This window comes from Rhinopithecus roxellana, chromosome 12 (genome assembly GCF_007565055.1).
Source record: "Rhinopithecus roxellana isolate Shanxi Qingling chromosome 12, ASM756505v1, whole genome shotgun sequence".
Classification (NCBI taxonomy): domain Eukaryota; kingdom Metazoa; phylum Chordata; class Mammalia; order Primates; family Cercopithecidae; genus Rhinopithecus; species Rhinopithecus roxellana.
The window spans coordinates 113,245,302-113,270,079 of NC_044560.1; the positions used below are offsets into that span (position 1 = coordinate 113,245,302).

Here is a 24,778-nt window from a genome sequence, read left to right on the forward strand (position 1 = left end):
ACTATTGTTATTATTAGAGATAGGGTCTTACTCTGTTGCCCAGGCTGGAGTGCAGTGGCACAATTATGGCTTACTGCAGCCTCGACCTCCTGGGCTTGAGTGGTCCTCCAACCTCAGCCTCCCAAGTAGCTCAGACTACAGGCATGTGCCACCATGCCCAGCTTGAGCTTATTCTATACATTCTCCCTTCTATTTTTGATGGTTGTATTTTGTCTACACTATCAAACACATCACCATTATATATTGTCCTGGCACCCTTACCCCATCATTTTGTCCTAGCACACATATACACATTTGCATTTTTATCATCTATCCATCCTTCCATCCATCTACCCATCCATCCATCCATTCATCCATCCTTCCATCCATCCATCATCCATTTATCCATATACCTACTCACCCATCCATCCATCCTTCCATCCATCATCCATCTGTCTACCCATCCATCCATCCTTCTGTCCATCCATCCGTCATTCATCCATCCATCCACCCATCCATCCATCCATCCATTCATTCATCCATCATTCCATCCCCATCTATCCATCCATCCACCCATCCATCCATCCACGCATCCTTCCATCATCCATCCATCTATCCTGTCATTCATCATCCACCCATTCATCCACCACCCATCCATCCACCCAGCCATCTGCCCATCCACCCATCTATCCATCCATGCATCTTTCCATCATCCATCCATCCAACCTTTCATTCATCATCCATCCATCTATTAATCTACCCACCTACCCATGCATTCATGCATCCATCCATCCATCTTTTCATCCATCATCCACCCATTCATCCACCACCCATCCATCCATCATCCATCCATCTACCCTTCCTTCCTTCCTTTCATCCATCTACCCATCCATTTATCCATCCATCACTCTATTGATTGATTGATCATCCATTGATTGCTTGATCTATCCATCCATCCATCCATTATCTCCCCTCCATCTATCCATCTATCAATCTAGTCTAATCCAATTCAATCTAATCCAATCCAATCTACTCTACTCTTCTCTCTATATATACATATACACTGATACCTCCAATTCCAGTTCAATACCACAGAGTTCACTCTAGTTTTCTCCTTTTCCATGTTTGTATCCCTTTTCTCTGACAGTGAGAAACCCGGTCCCTATTATCTTTAATGTATTTACTTACTTGCATAATCTCTCTGTATGTAACAAATCTCCCATCTTTACTGCCAACTTCACGCCTTGCATAGATGCCTCTCTCACTCGGCGTGGAATGTCTGGAGCCACGAGGCCCGGAATTAGCCGACCTCTGTTGCTTGATCTCCGCAAAGCGGAGACAAGATGGCACATTTCCGGGTTCTTCATTACAAACCTTTCCCGCGCGCGCGCTAGCTTTTCCTGCGCGTGCCTAAACTGTTCCTGTGCGCGCAAGCCTTTCCCACGCACGCGCAAACTTTTTCCCACCCAGGAAGATATGCAGCCTATGGTGCAGGCGCGATCCCGCGCCCGGGAAAATTACAAACCCACAGCGCACGCGCAATTGTAATTTGAGTAAACCCAGCCTCCTGTCACTGCCCTGGCCCAACCTCTTCCTCTGCCAGCCTATATAAGGCATTGCACTGCCACCATTAAACGAGACTTGATCAGGCTATTTGTGTTGTCTCCATTTCTCGTGTTTTCTTGTCTCCTCCATTCCCACTCCCCCTTCCAGGGTCTGTTCGACTGTCCTGCAGGTCGGGATACCTGGCGCCCGAACGGGGACCTGGACACGGGGGAAACAGTGAGGAAGAAGGCACTAGAGTCGGCCGAAAGTAAAAGTGGAAGAAATTCCTCTGGACGTCACGGGAGCCTGCCGCGTTGGAACCAGAGGTGAGTAATAGTGTCTGATTATGGGACAAGAATTAAGCCAGCATCAGATTTATGTAGGGCAATTAAAAGAGGCTTTAAAAGCATGAGGAGTAAGGGTTAAAATTAATGATTTGTTTAAATTTTTTTGATTTTGTAAAAGATACCTGCCCTTGGTTTCCACAAGAGGGAACCATTGACATAAAGAGGTGGCGTAGAGTGGGAGATTGTTTTCAAGATTATTATAGTACTTTTGGACCAGAAAAGGTTCCGGTGACAGCTTTTTCTTATTGGAACTTAATTGGAACTTAATCAGAGATATAATAGATAAAAAGGAAAAAGAAAAAGATCCTGAGGTAATGGCAGTGGTTACTCAGACTGAGGAAATATTAAGAGGCAGCTCCCAAACCGACCTCGAAAAATCCACACCTAACAAAGAAATAGACCTTATATCACTACAAAGCGACGAGGAAGAGGCTGGGGTCCCCTCAATAACAAATATAGAAACATCAAATAAGGAAAAGGCCAAAAAATACCCAGTCTTACCTACAACTAATGAAAATAAAAGTAAAAATAACCTTAACCCTTCAGAAGTAGACTGGGATAATTTGGAGGAAGGGGCAGCAAAATATCATAATTCTGACTGGCCACAAATTCTTGCTTATCCTCCTCCCTATATTAAGGCTTCTGCCCCCGCAGTTATAGCAGTAATAGACCCAAAAGAGGAGCTTAGAGAAAAAATTGCACAACTTGAAGAGCAAATAAAGCTCGAAGAACTACATCAGTCTTTAATCACTAGATTGCAGAAATTAAGGACAGGAAGTGAGAGCGTTCAATACCCTGAAGGAATAGAGAAACACTCTCACCCTCAGAGACCCGGACAGCATGTCCCAAAAGGAAGGTCGCTTGATAGTAGGGATAGGGAGGATTCCTCTCCTCGAGGCATTTTTCCAATAACGGAAACTACAGATGCACAGGGCTGAGCCTGGAGACACCGCAATGGGTTTGAATTTGCTGTAATAAAAGAACTAAAAACCACTGTCTCGCAATACGGAACTACTGCCCCGTACACTCTGGCCATAGTCAAATCTGTGGCCAAAAATTGGCTCACTCCCATAGATTGGAATACCTTAGTTAGAGCAGTTCTTTCCGGAGGCGACCATCTGATTTGGAAGTCAGAATTTTATAAGAATTGTAGAGATACGGCCAAGAGAAACCAACAAGCTGGAAATGGTTGGGATTTTGATATGCAAACTGGCTCAGGTAGCTACACAGAAACCGATGCTCAGATGCAGTACGATCCCGGACTGTTTTCTCAGATCCAAGCAGCGGCTACCAAAGCCTGGTGAAAACTTCCTGTTAAGGGGGATCCAGGAGCCTCGCTCACGGGAGTCAAACAAGGACCTGATGAGCCCTTTGCAGACTTTGTACATAGACTTTTAACCACGGCCAGCAGAATATTTGGAAATGCCGAGGCAGGGGTGGGTTATGTAAAACAGCTAGCTTACGAAAACGCTAACCCGGCTTGTCAGGCAGCAATCAGACCTTATAGAAAGAAAACAGATTTAACAGGCTACATCCGCCTCTGTTCAGGCATAGGGCCCTCATATCAACAGGGTTTGGCTATGGCTGCTACCTTTAGTGGACAAACCGTAAAAGATTTCCTCGCTAGTAAAAATAAGAATAGCAAGGGATGCTTCAAGTGAGGAAAAATGGGACACTTCGCTAGGGATTGTAAGGGAGAGCTAGCTAAGACCTTAGAGGCAAAAGCTCCAGGCCTCTGCCCTAGGTGTAAAAGAGGAAAACATTGGGCCAACGAATGTAAATCTAAAATTGACAATCAAGGAAATCCCCTAACACCTCAACAGGGAAACGGATTGAGGGGCCGGCCCCCAGGCCCCGAAACAAGCTTATGGGGCGGTCAGTTTTGTACCAACCAACAACAATCCGTTTCACAGCTTAGTAAAGCAACCCCAGGAAGCGCAGGATTGGACCTCTGTTCCGCCTCCCACACAGTATTAACCCCTGAAATGGGACCCCAAGCCTTAGGTACTGGGGTATATGGACCCCTACCCTCAAACATATTTGGATTAATCCTAGGGAGAAGCAGCGTCACCATGAAAGGCCTACCGGTCTTTCCGGGAATAGTTGATAGTGATTATATAGGAGAAATCAAAATCATGGCCAAGGCTATTGACAACATCATCATTATTCCTCAAGGGGATAGAATAGTGCAGTTACTCCTGTTACCATTGCTAAAAACAACTAATAAAGTCCAATCGCCCCTAAGGGGAAAGGGAGGATTCGGATCCTCAGACATCTACTGGGTACAGCCCATTACTAATCAAAAACCCTCTCTCACCTTATGGCTAGACGGAAAGTTATTTACAGGACTGATAGACACAGGGGCCGATGTAACAATTATTAAACAACAAGATTGGCCCGCCAGTTGGCCCACTTCAGAGACCTTAACAAATTTACGAGGAATCGGGCAAAGTAATAATCCTAGACAAAGTTCCAAATATCTCACCTGGAGAGATCAAGAAAGTAATTCCGGTCTCATTAAGCCATTTGTTATCCCTGATTTGCCTGTTAACATTTGGGGTAGAGATTTTCTCTCCCAAATGAGGGTCATGATGTGTAGCCCAAATGATATAGTCACTGCACAAATGTTGGCTCAGAGCTACCACCCTGGGAAAGGGTTAGGAAAAAGAGAAGATGGCATTTTACAGCCAATCCCAGCCATAGGAAAATTGGATAAAAGGGGGCTTGGAAATTTTTAACCGTGGCCATTGACATGCCTGCATCCCAAAAAAGTGCTGACCCAGTCACTTGGAAGTCAGATGAGCCCGTTTGGGTTGATCAATGGCCACTAACCAATGAGAAGCTTGCCGCTGCCCAACAGTTAGTGCAGGAACAATTAGAGGCAGGACACATTACAGAAAGCAACTCTCCTTGGAACACCCCCATATTTGTCATAAAAAAGAAATCCGGAAAGTGGAGACTCTTACAAGATTTAAGAGCAGTAAATGCTACTATGGTCCTTATGGGCGCCTTACAGCCAGGGCTACCCTCTCTGGTAGCAATCCCTCAAGGATATTTTAAAATTATCATAGACCTTAAAGATTGCTTTTTTACAATTCCCCTTCATCCTACTGACCAAAAACGATTTGCCTTTAGCTTACCATCTATAAATTTCAAAGAACCAATGAAATGATACCAATGGAAAGTGTTACCTCAAGGTATGGCCAACAGTCCCACCTTGTGTCAAAAATATGTGGCTACAGCCATACACTCAGTTAGAGAGACATGGAAACAAATATACATTATACATTACATGGATGATATCCTCATAGCAGGAAAAATGGGAGAACAAGTTTTACAGTGTTTTGCTCAACTCAAGCAAGAACTAACCACAGCGGGGTTACAAATTGCCCCAGAAAAAATACAACTACAAGACCCTTATACATATTTAGGTTTTCAAATAAATGGACCTAAAATTACCAATCAAAAAGCCATTATCCGTAAAGATCAGTTGCAAACACTTAATGATTTCCAAAAGCTCCTTGGAGACATAAATTGGCTCTGGCCATACTTAAAACTCACCACGGGAGACTTAAAACCTTTATTCGACACCCTGAGAGGTGACCCCAACCCTAAGTCCCTTAGGTCGTTATCAAAAGAAGCTCTTTTATCACTTAATAAAGTAGAGGCGGCCATTGCTGAGCAATTTGTTACTAACATAGACTATTCACAGCCATTAACCTTTTTAATATTTAACACAACACTGACGCCTACTGGTTTATTCTGGCAAAATAACCCTAGTATGTGGGTCCATTTGCCTTCATCTCCCGAAAAGGTATTACTCCCCTATTATAATGCCATAGCAGATTTAATTATTCTAGGGAGAGACAATAGCAAAAAATATTTTGGAATTGAACCCTCTACGATCATACAACCTTATTCTAAGCCACAAATCCATTGGTTGATGCAAAACACTGAAACGTGGCCGATTGCTTGCACCTCTTATGCCGGTAACTTAGATAACCATTACCCGCCAAACAAGCTTATCCAATTTTGTAAGCTACATGCTTTTGTCTTCCCTCATGTCATCAGTAAAACACCTTTAGACAATGCCTTATTAGTATTTACTGATGGATCATCCACAGGAACTGCTGCATATACCTTTGCTGACACCACTGTTAAATTCAAAACCAGCCATACCTCGGCTCAGTTAGTAGAATTACAGGCCCTAATCGTGGTGCTGTCAGCCTTCCTTAATCAGGCTCTTAATATTTATACCGACAGTGCATACTTAGCTCACTCAATACCTTTACTTGAGACCATAGCACAAATCAAACATGTGTCAGACACAGCCAAGTTATTTTTACAATGCCAACAATTAATACATGACAGATCAACTCCCTTCTTTCTTGGACACATTAGAGCTCATTCAGGATTACCAGGACCTCTATCCCAGGGCAACCAACTGGCTGATATGGCAACCAAGACGGTAGCCATAGCTACAAATACAAACCTAGCCCAAGCACAGGCTACTCATGCCTTACACCATCTTAATGCTCAAACTTTGAGACTGATGTTTAAAATAACTAGAGAACAAGCAAGACAAATAGTTAAACAATGTCAGACCTGTATAACATACCTGCCAGTCCCTCATTTAGGAATTAACCCAAGAGGACTAGTTCCCAACATGATCTGGCAAATGGATGTCACCCATTACTCAGAATTCGGTAACTTAAAATACGTCCATGTATGTATAGATACATTTAGTGGATTTATACTAGCCACCTTACAAACAGGAGAAGCTACCAAACATGTCATAGCTCATTTACTACACTGTTTTTCCATAGTTGGAAAGCCTAAGCAACTAAAAACAGACAATGGTCCTGGCTATACATCCAAAGCCTTTGAAGACTTTTGTCTTAAATTACAAATAAAACACATTACTGGAATTCCCTATAACCCTCAAGGACAAGGAATAGTTGAAAGAGCACACCTATCCTTAAAAACCACCATTGACAAAATAAAAAAGGGAGAATGATACCCTACTAAGGGCACCCCTAGAAATATCCTTAATCACACACTTTTTATTTTAAATTTTTTAAATTTGGACAACCTGAACAGATCAGCAGCCGATCGATTTTGGCATTCCAAGTCCAAAAAACAATTTGCCATGGTTAAGTGGAAAGACTCCTTAGACAACACATGGCATGGTCCAGACCCAGTGTTAATCTGGGGAAGAGGCTCAGTTTGTGTTTTTTCCCAAACTCATGATGCAGCCAGATGGCTACCAGAGTGACTGGTAAGACAGGTACCTAACAATAACCAATCCAGGGAGTAATTTTCTCCCTGAGAGTACTCTTTTCCTCTATTGCAGAGATGAACTCCAATTACAAGCCCCTCTGGACCATGGTGCTGATTTGCCAAGCATTCCAGGTATATGCCGGCTTTGGTAATCCCCATGAGGCCCATAAATATATACGACAACGATACGGTAAGCCCTGTGATTGTTTGGGGGGATATGTGACCTCCCTTCCAAATACGTACATCTCAGCTGTGTCCTGCTCCGCTTACACAGCATACCTGTCTAGTGACTCTCTTAAGTGGAGGTGTGTGTCAACCCCAAGAATATTTAGTGGAGGGGATACCACAACCTGCCCTTGTGACACATTTGAGACTGCTATGCATAGTTCCTCCTACACTACTTATCTAGAATGTACCTCTGGCGGTAAAACATACTATACTGCTATCTTAACAAGATCTAGAACCCCCACTATAGGGGCCAGTAGTGTCCCTACAGTTGTAGGAAATACCAATAACCTTATATCAGCTGGCTATACTGGAATTGTAGGACAGCCTGTCTGCTGGAATATTCACCCCCCTCTTCATATCTCTGATGGAGGAGGACCACAAGACAAGGTCCGAGAAATTAGGGTATACAAAAAACTTGAAGAGTTGCAAAGGTCCCTGTACCCGGAAATTCACTACCACCCCTTGGCCTTGCCCAAAGCCTGAGGGAAAGAGAAAGTTGATGCCCAGACCTTTGACCTCCTCACTGCTACTCATAACCTGCTTAACAATTCCAGCTCTAGTCTAGCTAATGACTGCTGGCTGTGTCTGCAATCAGGAGATCCGGTTCCTCTTGCTATACCCAGCAATGACTTAAATTATACATCCAATAACCTTTGCACCATAATTCCTCCCCTTAAAGTACAGCCTTTAGAATTTCCTAGTTCCTCTTGCATCTACTTCCCTCCCCTTAATAACACTTACGACCTCGATGTAGGATTCAATCAATTCAATAATTGTTCCACCATAGTAAATATTTCCCAATCATTGTGTGCCCCAAACAGCTCGGTTTTTATATGTGGCAATAATAGGGCTTATACCTATTTACCTACTAACTGGACAGGACGCTGTGTCTTAACCACACTTTTGCCAGACATAGACATTATCCCTGGAGATGAACCTGTGCCTATCCCAGCTATAGATCACTTTTTGGGAAGAAACAAAAGGGCAATACAATTTATCCCCTTACTTGCAGGATTAGGCATAACTACTGCCGTAGCAACTGGGGCTACAGGCCTAGGGGTTTCTGTCACTCAATACACCAAATTGTCTCGCCAACTGATCTCAGATATGCAGGCCATCTCAAGTACTATGCAAGATTTACAAGACCAGGTAGATTCTCTGGCAGAAGTAGTGCTCCAAAATAGAAGAGGCCTAGATTTACTAACTGCAGAACAGGGAGGCATCTGCTTGGCTTTACAGGAGAAGTGCTGTTTCTATGCCAACAAATCCGGGATCGTCAGGGATAAAATCAGGCATCTACAAGAAGACCTAGAAAAACGACGAAAAGAAATAACCGATAACCCATTTTGGACTGGGTTCCATGGACTCCTTCCCTATCTTATGCCATTCCTGGGCCCCCTGCTTTGCCTTATTCTCTGTAGGACCCCCTGCTCTTATTCTCTGTAGGACCTTTGGTCTTCAATAAGCTCATGACATTCATTAAGCAACAAGTCGAGGCTATCCAAGCGAAACCTATACAGGTCCATTATCATCGCCTAGAACAAGAAGATCGCGGTGGTTCATACTCACACCCATTATGACCACCTTCCCTATGCGCTGAACTGGACAGCCAATGACGGGTAAGAGAGTATCATCTCTCACTAACCTAAGACAGGAGGGCCGTCATAAGCTACTGCCTAATCTCATGACGGGTACCAGTGATGAGATGCCTTACTCCAACCTAAGACAGGCGCAGTTCCCAAGGGACAATCTTCTAGCCATAATTATATACAAAAAAAGGGGGACCTGTCCGGAGCCATGAGGCCCGGAATTAGCCGACCTCTGTTGCTTGATCTCCGCAAAGCGGAGACAAGATGGCACATTTCCGGGTTCTTCATTACAAACCTTTCCCGGGTGCACGCTAACCTTTCCCACGCACGCCTAAACTGTTCCTGTGCATGCAAGCCTTTCCCACGCGCGCGCAAATTTTTTCCCGCCCAGGAAGATATGCAGCCTATGGCGCAGGCGTGATCCCACGCCTGGGAAAATTACAAACCCACGGCGCATGCGCAATTGTAATTTGAGTAAACCCAGCCCCCTGTCACCGCCCTGGCCCAACCTCTTCCTCTGCCAGCCTATATAAGGCATTGCACTGCCACCATTAAACGAGACTTGATCAGGCTATTTGTCGTCTCTATTTCTCGTGTTTTCTTGTCTCCTCCATTCCCACTCCCCCTTCCAGGGTCTGTTCGACTGTCCTGCAGGTCGGGACAGTGGAATATCACTCTCAATGCCAGGATGCCCCCTTTGTTACTGCCCTTCTCATCCCGATTGGGCGACTACTCCCTGAGGCAGGTTGTCTGCTGCACACTCTCAGCCTAGTTGGCCTCTGACTCCCTACTTTAGATGCCTCGCTGCCCTCCCTCCACACACACTGATGCCTCCTTCCTTTGCATGGGTTTTCACATCCCAGCCAGACTGTCTTTCTAATTCTATTCAGGCTCTGACTTCCTGGGTCAGGCTGCCCTGGGTGTGGACACTTTTTCTCTCCTTTTTGCTCGCACCCATGCCAGGTTGCCCCTTTTGTGGATGCCTTTCTTTTCCTGCTCAGGTTCTGCTAGGATGCCCTCCTCTGCAAACGTCTTCCTCACCCCACTTGGGTTAGCTCACCCCATTTTTGGCCCTCACTGCTGTTCCTGCTCTCCTCCTGTGCAGGGAACTACCTTGCTCTCCCATACCTGATGGCTGAGTTAGGACTGAACTCTCTCAGGAAGGCATGGGGAAACAGGAAGAAGGAAGAGCTTATCTGGCATCTTGTGTGCTCATAGAGTTAGTCCATGAATTTATACAAGAGTTATTCAGGATAAGATCTTCAGTGGACATTTTCTTTCCTTGAGGATCTTAGATATGTTACTCCTGTGTCTTCTGCCTTTGAGGGTTGCTGTTGAAAAGTTTGATGCCAAACTGATTTTCTTCTCCTTAAAAAGTTACTTTGTCCTTTTGCCCAAATGCCCAAAGGATTTTTTTTCTTTAAAGTTCCATCGTTTTTCTAAAATATGTCTCAATGCTGGCCATGCTGAACTGATTTTCCCAGGTATGTGGCGTGCCCTGTAAGTATGAAGGTTCAAGTCTTTTCTCGTATTTTTAATTTCAGGGGAGACTTTTGAATTACAATTTTTTTTAAAAGTTATTTTTCAGCAGTTCCAAGATGGCCAAATAGGAACAGCTCCAGGCTTCAGCTCCCAGCGTGAGCGATGCAGAAGACGGGTGATTTCTGCATTTCCAACTGAGGTACCGGGTTCATCTCACTGGGGTGTGTCAGACAGTGGATGCAGGACAGTGGGTACAGCCCACTGAGCAAGAGCTGAAGCAGGGCGAGGCATTGCCTTACCCAGGAAGCACAAGGGCTAAGGGAATTCCCTTTCCTAGCCAAGGGAAACTGTAACACACAGCACCTGGAAAATCGGGTCACTCCCATCTTAATACTGCGCTTTTCCAAGGGTCTTAGCAAATGGCACACCAGGAGATTATATCCTGTGTCTGGCTCAGAGGGTCCCACACCCACGGAGCCTCCCTCATTGCTAGCACAGCAGTCTGAGATCTAACTGCAAGGTGGCAGCGAGGCTGGGGGAGGGGTGCCCACCATTGCTGAGGCTTGAGTAGGTAAACAAAGGCTGGGAAGCTCAAACTGGGTGGAGCCCACTGCAGCTCAAGGAGGCCTGACTGCCTCTGTAGACTCCACCTCTGGGGACAGGGCGTAGCCAAACAAAAGGCAGCAGAAACCTCTGCAGATTTAAATGTCCCTGTCTGATGGTTTTGAAGAGAGTAGTAGTTCTCCCAGCACGGAGTTTGAGATCTGAGAATGGACAGACTGCCTCCTCAAGTGGGTCCCTGACCCCTGAGTAGCCTAACTGGGAGGCACCCCCAAGTAGGGGCAGACTGACACCTCATACGGCCGGGTACCCCTCTGAGACGAAGCTTCCAGAGGAACGATCAGGCAGCAACATTTGCTGTTCAGCAATATTCACTCTTCTGCAGCCTCCGCTGCTGATACCCAGGCAAACGCAGCTGAAGGTCCTGACTGTAAGAAGGAAAACTAACAAACAGAAAGGACATCCACACCAAAACCCCATCTGTACATCACCATCATCAAAAACCAAAGGTAGATAAAACCACAAAGATGGAAAAAAACAGAGCAGAAAAGCTGAAAATTCTAAAAATCAGAGCGCCTCTCTCCCTCCAGAGAAATGCAGCTCCTCTCCAGCAATGGAACAAAGCTGGACAGAGAATGACTTTGATGAATTGAGAGAAGAAGGCTTCAGACGATCAGACTACTCTGAGCTAAAGGAGGAAGTAAACCCATCACAGTGAAGCTAAAAACCTTGAAAAAAGATTAGACAAATGGATAACTAGAATAACCAATGTAGAGAAGTCCTTAAATAACCTGAGGGAGTTGAAAACCATGGCACGAGAACTATATGATGAATGCCCAAGCTTTAGTAACCGATTTGATCCACTGGAAGAAAAGGTATCAGTGATTGAAGAGCAAATGAATGAAATGAAGTGAGAAGAGAAGTTTAGAGAAAAAAGAGTAAAAAGAAACAAACAAAGCCTCCAAGAAATATGGGATTATGTGAAAAGACCAAATCTACGTCTGATTGGTGTACCTGAAAGTGACGGGGAGAACGGAACCAAGTTGGAAAACACTCTGCAGGATATTATCCAGGAGAACTTCCCCAACCTAGTAGGGCAGGCCAACATTCAAATTCAGGAAATACAGAGAATGCCACAAAGATACTCCTTGAGAAGAGCAACTCCAAGACACATAATTGTCAGATTCACCAAAGTTGAAATGAAGGACAAAATGTTAAGGGCAGCCAGAGAGAAAGGTAGGGTTGCCCACAAAGGGAAGCCCATCAGACTAACAGCGGATCTCTCAGCAGAAACTCTACAAGCCAGAAGAGAGTGGGGGACAATATTCAACATTCTTAAAGAAAAGAATTTCCAACCCAGAATTTCATATCCAGCCAAACTAAGCTTCATAAGTGAAGGAGAAATAAAATCCTTTACAGACAAGCAAATGCTGAGAGATTTTGTCACCACCAGGCCTGCCCTACAAGAGCTCCTGAAGGAAGCACTAAATATGGAAAGGAACAACTGGTACCAGCCACTGCAAAAACATGCCAAAATGTAAACACCATCGATGTAGGGAAGAAACTGCATCAACTAACGAGCAAAATAACCAGCTGTCATCATAACAACAGGATCAAATTAACACATAACAATATTAACCTTAAGTGTAAATGGCTAAATGCTCCAATTAAAAAACACAGACTGGCAAGTTGGACAAAGAGTCAAGATCCATCAATGTGTTGTATTCAGGAGACCCATCTCACATGCAGAGACACACATAGGCTCAAAATAAATGGATGGAGGAAGATCTACCAATCAAATGGAAAACAAAAAAAGGCAGGGGTTGCAATCCTAGTCTCTGATAAAACAGACTTTAAACCAACAAAGATCAAAAGAGACAAAGAAGGCCATTATATAATGGTAAAGGGATCAATTCAACAAGAAGAGTTAACTATCCTAAATATATATGCACCCAATACAGGAGCATCCACATTCATAAAGCAAGTTTTCAGAGACTTACAAAGAGACTTAGACTCCCACACAATAATAATGGGAGACTTTAACACCCCACTATCAACATTAGACAGATCAACGAGACAGAAAGTTAACAAGGATATCCAGGAATTGAACTCAGCTCTGCACCAAGCAGACCTAATAGACATCTACAGAACTCTCCACCCCAAATCAATAGAATATACATTCTTCTCAGCACCACACCACACTTATTCCAAGACTGACCACATAGTTGGAAGTAAAGCACTCCTCAGCAAATGTAAAAGAACAGAAATTATAACAAACTGTCTCTCAGACCACAGTGCAATCAAACTAGAACTCAAGATTAAGAAACTCACTCAAAACCACTCAACTACATGGAAACTGAACAACCTGTTCCTGAATGACTACCGGGTACATAACAAAATGAAGGCAGAAATAAAGATGTTCTTTGAAACCAATGAGAACAAAGATACAACATACCAGAATTTCTGGGACACATTTAAAGCAGTGTGTAGAGGGAAATTTATAGCACTAAATGCCCACAAGAGAAAGCAGGAAAGATGTACAATTGACACCCTAACATCACAATTAAAAGAACTAGAGAAGCAAGAGCAAACACATTCAAAAGCTAGCAGAAGGCAAGAAATAACTAAGATCAGAGCAGAACTGAAGGAGATAGAGACACAAAAACTCTTCAAAAAATAATGAATCCAGGAGCTTTTTTTGGGAAAAGATCAACAAAATTGATAGTCTGCTAGCAAGACTAATAAAGAAGAAAAGAGAGAAGAATCAAATAGATGCAATAACAAATGATAAAGGGGATATCACCACCGACCCCACAGAAATATAAACTACCATCAAAGAATACTATAAACACCTCTACACAAGTAAACTAGAAAACCTAGAAGAAATGGATAAATTCCTGGACACATACATTCTCCCAAGACTAAACCAGGAAGAAGTTGAATCCCTGAATAGACCAATAACAGGCTCTGAAATTGAGGCAATAATTAATAGCCTACCAATCAAAAAAAGTCCAGGACCAGATGGATTCACAGCTGAATTCTACCAGAGGTACAAGTAGGAGCTGGTACCATTCCTTCTGAAACTCTTCCAATCAATTGAAAAAGAGGGACTCCTCCCTAACTCATTTTATGAGACCAACATCATCCTGATACCAAAGCCTGGCAGAGACACAACAAAAAAAGAGAATTTTAGACCAATATCCCTGATGAACATCGATGCAAAAATCCTCAATAAAATACTGGCAAACCGAATCCAGCAGCATATCAAAAAGCTTTTACACCATGATCAAGTGGGCTTCATCCCTGGGATGCAAGGCTGGTTCAACATACGCAAATCAATAAGCATAATCCATCATATAAACAGAACCAAAGACAAAAACCACATGAATATCTCAATAGATGCAGAAAAGGCCTTTGACAAAATTCAACAGCCCTTCATACTAAAAGCTCTCAATAAATTTGGTATTGATGGAACATATCTCAAAATAATAAGAGCTAATTATGACAAACCCACAGCCAATAATCATACTGAATGGGCAAAAACTGGAAGCATTCCCTTTGAAAACTAGCACAAGACAGGGATGCCCTCTCTCACCACTCCTATTCAACATAGTGTTGGAAGTGCTGGCCAGGGCAATCAGGCATGAGAAAGAAATAAAGGGTATTCAGTTAGGAAAAGAAGATGTCAAATTGTTCCTGTTTGCAGATGACATGATTGTATATTTAGAAAATCCCATCATCCCAGCCCAAAATCTCCTTAAGCTGATAAGCAACTTCAGCAAAGTCTCAGGATACAAAATCAATGTGCAAAAATCACAAGCATTCTTATACACCAATAACAGGAAAACAGAGTGCCAAATCATGAGTGAACCCCCACTCACAATTGCTTCAAATAGGATAAAATACCTAGGAATCCAACTTGTAAGGGATGTGAAGGACCTCTTCAAGAAGAACTACAAACCACTGCTCAATGAAATAAAAGAGGACACAAACAAATGGAAGAACATTCCATGCTCATGGGTAGAAAGAATCAATATCGTGAAAATGGCCATACTGCCCAAGGTAATTTACAGATTCAATGCCATCCCCATTAAGCTACCAATGACTTTCTTCACAGAATTGGAAAAAACTACTTTAAAGTTCATATGGAACCAAAAAAGAGCCCACATTGCCAAGATAATCCTAAGTCAAAAGAACAAAGCTGGAAGCATCACGCTACCTGACTTCAAACTATACTACAAAGCTACAGTAACCAAAACAGCATGGTACTGGTACCAAAACAGAGATATAGACCAATGGAACAGAACAGAGCCCTCAGAAATAATACCACACACCTACAACCATCTGATCTTTGACAAACTGGACAGAAACAAGAAATGGGGAAAGGATTCCCTATTTAATAAATGGTGCTGGAAAAACTGGCTAGCCGTAAGTAGAAAAGTTGAAACTGGATCCCTTCCTTACTCCTTATACAAAAATTAATTCACGATGGATTAGAGACTTAAATGTTAGACCTAAAACCATAAAAACCCTAGAAGAAAACCTAGGGAATACCATTCAGGACATAGGCATGTGCAAGGACTTCGTGTGTAAAACACCAAAAGCAATAGCAACAAAAGCCAAAATTGACAAATGGGATCTAATTAAATGAAAGAACTTCTGCACAGCAAAAGAAACTACCATCAGAGTGAACAGGCAACCTACAGAATGGGAGAAAATTTTTGCAATCTACTCATCTGACAAAGGGCTAATATCCAGAACCTACCAAAGAACTCAGACAAATTTACAAGAAAAAAACAAACAATCCCATCAAAAAGTGGGCAAAGGATATGAACAGACACTTCTCAAAAGAAGACATTCATGCAGCCAACAGACACATGAGAAAGTGCTCATCATCACTCACCATCAGAGAAATGCAAATCAAAACCATAATGAGATACCATCTCACATCAGTTAGAATGACAATCATTAAAAAGTCAGGAAAAAACAGGTGTTGGAGAGGATGTGGAGAAATAGGAACACTTTTACACTGTTGGTGGGACTGTAAACTAGTTCAACCATTGTGGAAGACAGTGTGGTGATTCCTCAAGGATCTAGAACTAGAAATACCATTTGACCCAGCCATCCCATATATATATATATACATAAAATATATATTATATATAAAATATATATATATTATATATAATCCTATATACCCAAAGGATTATAAATCATGCTGCTATAAAGACACATGCACACATATGTTTATTGCAGCACTATTCACAATAGCAAAGACATGGAATCAACCCAAATGTCCATCAATGACAGACTGGATTAAGAAAATGTGGCACATATACACCATGGAATACTATGCAGCCATAAAAAAGGATGAGTTCATGTCCTTTGTAGGGACATGGATGCAGCTGGAAACCATCATTCTCAGCAAACTATCACAAGAACAGAAAACCAAACACCACATGTTCTCACTCACAGGTGGGAACTGAACAATGAGAACACCTGGACATAGGAAGGGGAACATTACACACCAGGGCCTGTTGTGGGTTTGGGGGAGGGGGGAGGGATAGCATTAGGAGATATGCCTAATGTATACGATGAGTTAATGGGTGCAGCACACCAACATGGCACATGTATACATATGTAACAAACCTGCATGTTGTGCACATACACCCTAGAACTTAAAGTATAATAAAAAATAAATAAAAAAAATATTTTTCAGGCCAGGAGTGGTGGCTTACGCCTGTAATCCCAGCAATTTGGGAGACTAGGGTGGACAGATTACTTGAGCCCAAGAATTCGAGATCAGACTGGGTAACATGGTGAAATCCTATTTCTATGAAAAACACAAAAAATTAGCTGGGCATGATGGCATGTGCCTATGGTCCCAGCTACCTGGGAGGCTGAGATGAGATGATCGATTGAGCCCAGGAGTTTGAGGCTACAGTGAGCTGTGATTGCACTACACTCCAGTCTGGGCAACAGAGCAAAATCTTGTCTCAAAAAAAACAAAAATAATTTTTCTGTTCCTTTCTGTTTCTGTTCAAAATTCTATGTCCTTTGAATTCTTGAAAAAGATCATCTTTTAATGAATCAGTTTTAAGTTTACTCTGATAAGTGAAAATTATAAATATATGCACTTCCTACTTGCAAAGAACTGAGATGAAGCCCTTTTAAAGCCGCCATCCTGGCCTCTCAGTTCAATCATATCTCACTCATTCCAGCTCCTAAAATTTAGTCCAAGGGTAACCATGAAAACAATCATTGTGCCTAGTTAAAATTCACTTCGATGACTTTTTTTTTTTTTTTTTTTTGAGGCAGACTCTCACTCTGTTACCCAGGCTGGAGTGCAACCGCGCAATCTTGGCTCACTGCAACCTCTGCCTCCCGGGTCCAAGCAATTCTGCTTCAGCCTCCTGAGTAGCTGGGACTACAGGCATGCGCCACTACGCCCTGCTAAATTTTGTATTTTTAGTAGAGATGGGGTTTCACATGTTGGCCAGGCTGGTCTCAAACTCCTGACCTCAGGTGATCCACCTGCCTCGGCCTCCCAAAGTGCTGGGATACAGGTGTGAGCCAACGCTCCCGGCCTCGATGACATTCTTAAGGGCAGTTTCCAAAAATGAGCTATCTCAGTCTAGTGTTTCTGATCTGCAAGGAGTGTTCCCTGCAACATACGCAAGTGAGGAGTCTCTGTAGATTATGAAGATCATGTCTTGTTTTTCTTTTGAGACGAGTCTGACTCTGTCACCCAGGCTGGAGTGCCGTGGCACGATCTCGACTCACTGCAAGCTCCGCCCCCTGGATTCAGGCGATTCTTGTGCCTCAGCCTCCTGAGTAGCTGGGATTACAGGCGTGAGCCACCGCCCCTGGTCCATGTCTTGGTTTTGATAAAGCTCGTGGTAGAAACAATGGCAGAGGCTTCCTTTCGGTCATCACAATCGCACTGCTAAGGGACTGATTACTGGAATGAGGATATCGCAGCAGGTCATCACTGATGGTAGGCACCATCTTGGGATTAAAAACAAAGATGACATGCCGGGCGCCATCCCAGCATTTTGGGAGCCCGAGGCGGTCGGATCACGAGGTCAGGAGATCGAGACCATCCTGGCTAACACGGTGAAACCCTATGTCTACTAAAAATACAAAAAATTAACCGGGTGTGGTGGCAGGCGCCTGTAGTCCCAGTTACTCCGGAGGCTGAGGCAGGAGAATGGCGTGAACCCGGGAGGCGGAGCTTGCAGTGAGCCGAGATCGGGCCACTGCACTCCAGCCTGGGTGACAGAGCGTGACTCTGTCTCAAAAATGAAAAACAAACAAACAAAAACAAAAACAAAAAAACAAAAAAAAAAAGATGACAAACCTTTGCCTTCCTGAAATGATCATCTCCTACGATTTGCAGTTAAGACATGGACTAGGGCACTCCATAGGAAAGGGATGATTTCAGCTGTACTCAGGTTAGCTGCAGTTATGTCTTTCTCTCAAGCTGATTACCTCAAATTCCATCTTCTGCCTTCTTTCCTTCAGTAACCCAATACTCTGTTTCATTGTAAGACTCTGCTGCACTAGGGTCCAAATCATGTATTCTGTGTAAGATCATTCAAAACCCATTCAGGGCCGGGTGCAGTGGCTCACGCCTAATCCCAGCCCTTTGGGAGGCCGAGGTGGGTGGATCACCTGAGGTCAGGAGTTCGAGAGCAGCCTGGCCAACATGGCAAAACCCTATCTCTACCAAAAATATAAAAATTAGCCAGGCATGGTGGCACACACCTGTAATCCCAGGTACTTGGGGGACTGAGGCAGGAGAATCACTTGAACCCAGGAGGCGGAGGTTGCAGTGAGCTGAGATCACGCCATTGCACTCTAGCCTGGGTGACAGAGCGAGACTCTGTCTCCAAAAAACAAACAAACAAACAAAAAACAAAAAACCATTCAGAATGGCTGTTGGGAATAAAAAGTTGGAAACAACAAACCAATGTGCCAGGACATTGATTGTCAAGGACGAAGGCTCTAATTTTTTTCTATACATATATTGACTCTCTTTTGTTTACCTTTTTTTTTTTTCTCTTGAGACAGGATCTTTCTCTGGGACCAGGCTGGAATGCAGTGGTGTGAACACAGCTCACTACAGCCTTGAATTCCCTCGCTCAAGTGATTTTCCTGCCTCAGCCTCCCGCGTAGCTGAGACTACAGGCATGAGCCACCACACCTGGCTAGTTTTGTTTAAGTTTTGTAGAGATGGGGTATTGCTACGTGTCTCAGGCTGTTCTGGAACTCCCGGGCTCAAGTGATCCTCCTGCCTCAGCCTCCCAAAGTGCTGGGATTATGGGTGGGAGCCACTATGCCTGGCCTGCTTACTTTTATCATTTTTATCTTGATGCTTTCTATCCTTTTCCTCATTTCTGTTTTATTTTCTTCCATTTTTTCTTGTTTCTGCCAATTATTTCTGAGCTCTGTAAACTGTTCTCACATCTGCCTGTTGTCTGGCCGTCTCATTTCTGAGTTTTCTAGTTTGTGCTTTTGCCTTCCTTTCATAGCTTCTCCTATTTTCTTAATTTTCTGTAATTCATTTTGAAATATTAGTTTAATGTTTTCATAGACCCTGTAGTTGCATTTTTTTCTGGTGAATATTATCTTCTAAATATATGTTATTTGGATCATTTTTCTTTCTTTTTTCTATTTTTGAGTGAGGATTGACCATAATCTTTTTCTGTGGTTGAAGCTGTATTTTGAGAAGGAAATTTCTGTATTGAGGATGGGCCAGAGTGTCTTTCTCTTTTCTTATTTTATCACAAAGTCTTAGAAAATATGTGCAGTCATCTCTTCAGTGCTTTCTGCTATTTGCTTTCTCTGGTTCCCTCTCCAACTAGCATCTAAATTTTTTCCTTTATGCCCAGGTGCCTGGCCCTGATCAAGTTGGGGTCTCCTCCCAGCAATTTCTCCTCAGTGTAGGCTTTCCAATTCCAGAAGGGGAGGGAGCCCACTGGGTGTTTCTGAGAGTCTTTCTGTTTTTTGTTTTTTTGTTTTTTTTTTTGAGACAAGATCTCACTCTGTTGCCCAGGTTGGAGTACAGCGGTGCCATCACAGCTCACTGAAACCTCTAACTCCTGGGCTCAAGTGATCCTCCTGCCTCAGTCTCCTGAGTAGCTGGGACTACAGGCCAGCATAAGCTAATTTTTTGAAAATTTTTTGCAGATGGGCATCTCACTATGTTGCCCAGGCTGGTCTCGAACACCTGGCCTCAAGCAATCTTCCTACCTTGGCTTCCCCAAGTGCTGGGATTACAGGTGTGGGCCACTGCACCTGCTTCCTGAGTGTCTTGACGGTCAACTGCCTTTTTGCAGTGAAGCCCTGCCCAGTTTTGCCCGCTGTGCCTAGATCTGCATCTGGATGGGAGCCCCTCCTGTGGGTCTGACCACCTGTTGGCAGTCTTAGCTCCCCAGCACTTAAGACCCTCATTTCCCTCTGCCCCTGGCCTGGTGTCATTCCCTGTGGGTGTGACTGCTGTCTGTGGTATGTGTGTGTGTGTGTGTGTGTGTGTGTGTGTGTGTGATTATATTTTTATATGTATATGTATTTTTAAACTTTTAGGTTCAGGGGTACATGTGCAGGTGTGTTATATAGGTAAACTTGTGTCATGAGGGATTGTTGTACAGATTATTTTGTGACCCAGATACTAGCACCCAATAGTTATTTTTTCTGATCCTCTCCCTCCTTCCACCCTCTACCCTCAAGTAGGCCCTCCAGTGTGTATTGTTTCCCTCTCTCTGTCCGTGTGTTCTCATTCCACTTATTAGTGAGAACATGCATTATTTGGTTTTCTGTTCCTGCGTTAGTTTGCCAAGGTTAATGACCTCCAGCTCCAGCCATTTTCCCACAAAGGACATGATCTTGTTTTTGTTGTTGTTGTTGTTTGAGACAGGATCTCACTCTCTCACCCAGGCTGGAGTGCAGTGGTGTGATCTTGGCTCACTGCAACCTCCGCCTCCCGGTTTCAAGCCGTTCTCCTGCCTCAGCCTCCCAAGCAGCTGGGACTACAGGCATGTGCCACCACTCTCAGCTAATTTTTGCATTTTCAGTAAAGATGGGGTTTTGCCATGTTGGACAGATTAGTCTCAAACTCCTGACCTGAAGCAACCTGCCCATCTTGGACTCCCAAAATGCTGGCATTACAGGCATGAGCCACTACACCTGGCCCTCGTTCTTTTTGATGGCTGCATAGTATTCCATGATGTATATGTACCACATTTTATTTATCTAGTCTGTCATTGATGGTCACCTACATTGATTCCATGTCTTTGCTGTTGTAACTAGTGCTTCAGTGAGCATTCAAGTGCATGTGCCTTTAAGGTAGAATGATTTATATCCATTTGGGTATATACCCAACATTGGGATTGCTGGGTTGAAAGGTAGTTCTGTTTTTAGGTCTTTGAGGAATTGTCCCACTGCTTTCCACAATGGTTGAACTAATTTACACTCCCACCAACAGCGTATAAGGGCTCCCTTTTCTCTACAACCTCACCAGCACCTGTTATTTTTTGACTTTTTGGTAACAGCCATTCTGACTGGTGTGAGATGGTATCTCATTGTGGTTTTGATTTGCTTTTCTCTAGTGATCAGTGATGTTGAGCTTCTTTTCATATGCTTGTTGACTGCATATATGTCTCCTTTTGAACAGTGCGTGACCTACTTTGGTTGATGGCATTCTCTGTGGGTTTTGTCTTTTGCTATCCTAATTGATCTCCCTGTTTTATGAGGGGATTGGGGGAGATTACAAAACTGTGCCATCATCACTTTCATTTCCCTTGTCTCTTGTTTTTGCCTATTCCCCAGCCTAGACTCTTTCCATCTTTGTGTACTTTTTGGTTAGGGCTTCAAAGAGCCCTTTCAAGACCCATGCTCCACAGGAATGAGACTCCTCTTATTCGAAAGGAATAGATTCTTGGCTCTCATTCGTGCCTCAGGTGTGTGCAGAGCAGAAAGTCACATCGGTGAGCAGTGAGCTGTCAGCTTTCTTATGAGGAAAATGGTAAGCAAATAGAACTTTCAGAATCTGATAAAAAGGCACATTAATTTTCATGTATGTTTTGTCTCGGGGTGATCATGTAGCAGCATTTTACTATGAAAAAGCCCAATTCGGTGCTGCATACTCACGTTTAAAACAAGCACCCTGCTTCTTTCTTCATGTTTTTGCCCTTTTCCCCCTTACATATTTATAACTTTATTTTATTTTAGTTTTGTTTTATTAATTAACAGTGATACTTTTAGTAGCATCATGATCTAGAATCACCTGGTACACAGATTGTGTTCTGGGCTTGAGTTCAGAAGTAGCTCCCTCCTTCCCTCCCTCCCTCCCTCCCTCCCTCCCTCCTTCCCTCCTTCCCTCCTTCCCTCCTTCCCTCCTTCCTTCCTTCCTTCCTTCCTTCCTTCCTTCCTTCCTTCCTTCCTTCCTTCCTTCTCCTTCCTTCCTCTCTCTTTCTTTTCCTTCTTTTCTTCTTTCCTTCCTTCTTTCTTTCTTTCCTCTTTCTTGCTTTCTTGCTTTCCTCTCTCTCTCTTTCCCTTCCCTCCCTCCTTCCCTTCCTCCTTTGCTTCCTTCCTTCCTTCCTTCCTTCCTTCCTTCCTTCCTTCCTTCCTTCCTTCCTTCCGACAGAGTCTCACTCTGTCACCCAGGCTGGAGTGCAGTGGCACAATCTCGGCTCACTGCAACCTCTGTCTGCTGGGTTCAAGCTATTCTCCTGTCTCAGCTTCCCAGGTAGCTGAGATTACAGGCGCACACTATCAGGCCTGGCTAATTTTTGTGTTTTTAGTAGAGACAGGGTTTCACCATGTTGGCCAGGATGGTCTTGCACTCCTGACCCTCAAGTGATTCACCTACCTTGGCCTTCCAAATTGCTAAGATTACAGGTGTGAGCCAGCTCATCTTGTCCAGAAGTAGCTTTAGAGTGAATGTTGGTCATAGCTTTGTTATTTTGTGGGATGCTGTAGTCACAGTCTGTTTCAAATATCTCACTTTACTTGTCAAGTGCCATTTATTTGGCTGTGGCAGTGAAGGGTGTTGTTCTCAAATATCTTTAAGAAATTGTCAGTATCTTGTAAAGTGTGATAACATATAATCCTTGTATTATTTGCCTAAATTATTTCTTTTTGTAAAGCATGAGTTGAATTCTCAAAAGACTTTATCATGTTCACTGTACTTTGCATAACTCACTAAATTTTGATGTGTCTCAATTATGTGGGTGGAAAAAGTGAATCAGAAATAGAAGAAATGAGGCTTAATGGAGTACAAGAAGCACAAGGGAAGAAAGAGCCTTTAGTCCAATGCATCTGACCAAGTATAATTCATACCAGGAACATGAAGTTAGTTTACCATTTGAAAACCAATGAGTGTACTTCATCATATAGACACACTAAAGGAGCAAAACCGTGTGATCATCTCGATAGATAGCAAAGGCATTTGATCACTATCTAAACCAGTTCAAGGTGCAAATTCTGGCCAGGCATGGTGGCTCATGCCTGTAATTCCAGCACTTTGGGAGGCTGAGGCAGGAGGATCACTTGAACCTGGGAGTTTGAGACCAGCCTGGCAGCATAGCATGGAGAACTATTTGTCCTGGGATCCCAGTCAAGTCAAATAAAGATAGCCTAAGACTGGGGTCTTTTAAGGAGCCACGAGATAGATCAAATAATGAAAAATCTCGCAGTAGGTTCCCGCGCTTGCCGAGATTCTGAGGCCTTGCACCCCCACGACCCCGCAGGATGGCCGTCAAGAAGATCGCGATCTTCGGCGCCACTGGCCAGACCGGGCTCACCACCCTGGCGCAGACGGTGCAAGCAGGTTACGAAGTGACGGTGCTGGTGCGGGACTCCTCCAGGCTGCCATCAGAGGGGCCCCAGCCGGCCCACGTGGTAGTGGGGGATGTTCTGCAGGCAGCCGATGTGGACAAGACCGTGGCTGGGCAGGATGCTGTCATCGTGCTGCTGGGCACCCGCAATGACCTCAGTCCCACTACAGTGATGTCCGAGGGCGCCCGGAACATTGTGGCAGCCATGAAGGCTCATGGTGTGGACAAGGTCGTGGCCTGCACCTCAGCTTTCCTGCTCTGGGACCCCACCAAGGTGCCCCCACGACTGCAGGCCGTGACCGATGACCACATCCGGACGCACAAGGTGCTGCAGGAATCGGGCCTGAAGTACGTGGCTGTGATGCCACCACACATAGGAGACCAGCCGCTAACTGGGGCGTACACAGTAACCCTGGATGGACGAGGGCCCGCGAGGGTCATCTCTAAACATGACTTGGGCCACTTCATGCTGCACTGCCTCACCACTGGTGAGTACGACGGCCACAGCACCTACCCCTCCCACCAGTACCAGTAGCACTCTGTCCCCATCTGGGAGGGTGGCATTCTGGGACATGAGGAACAGAGGAAGGGGGCAATAAATGTTGAGCCAAGAGCTTCAAATTGTTCTAGAGAAAAAAAAAAAAAAAGAAAATTCTCTGAGAAGGAGACTTTAAAGGCGCTCCAATTCCATTTGCCCCCTCCAGTGACTGCCAGTGTGCTGGTTTTCACCATGATAACAATCTGCCGGTTTTCAAGGTTATCATGGAGTGAGGGCAGGGAGATGAGAACAGGGCAAATTAAATCACCACAAAACTCACTGTTCTCTCTGAGATTCAGTCATTTTTTAAAAATAAATGTTCTGTAAGTCTCCACAGTCCTGAAAAAGCAGATTCTAAAAAATTTCACCCATGTTCTCACTGCTTCTATG

The 24,778-nt window shown here is 43.9% G+C and overlaps 1 pseudogene across 1 annotated transcript; it reads left to right on the plus strand.

Moving 5' to 3' along the window:
• Positions 1-23,712: 23,712 nt before the first annotated feature.
• Positions 23,713-24,482, plus strand: LOC104659554 (annotated as a pseudogene). The gene has a single exon (XR_747606.2). The product of XR_747606.2 is annotated as a flavin reductase (NADPH) pseudogene (transcript).
• Positions 24,483-24,778: the final 296 nt, after the last annotated feature.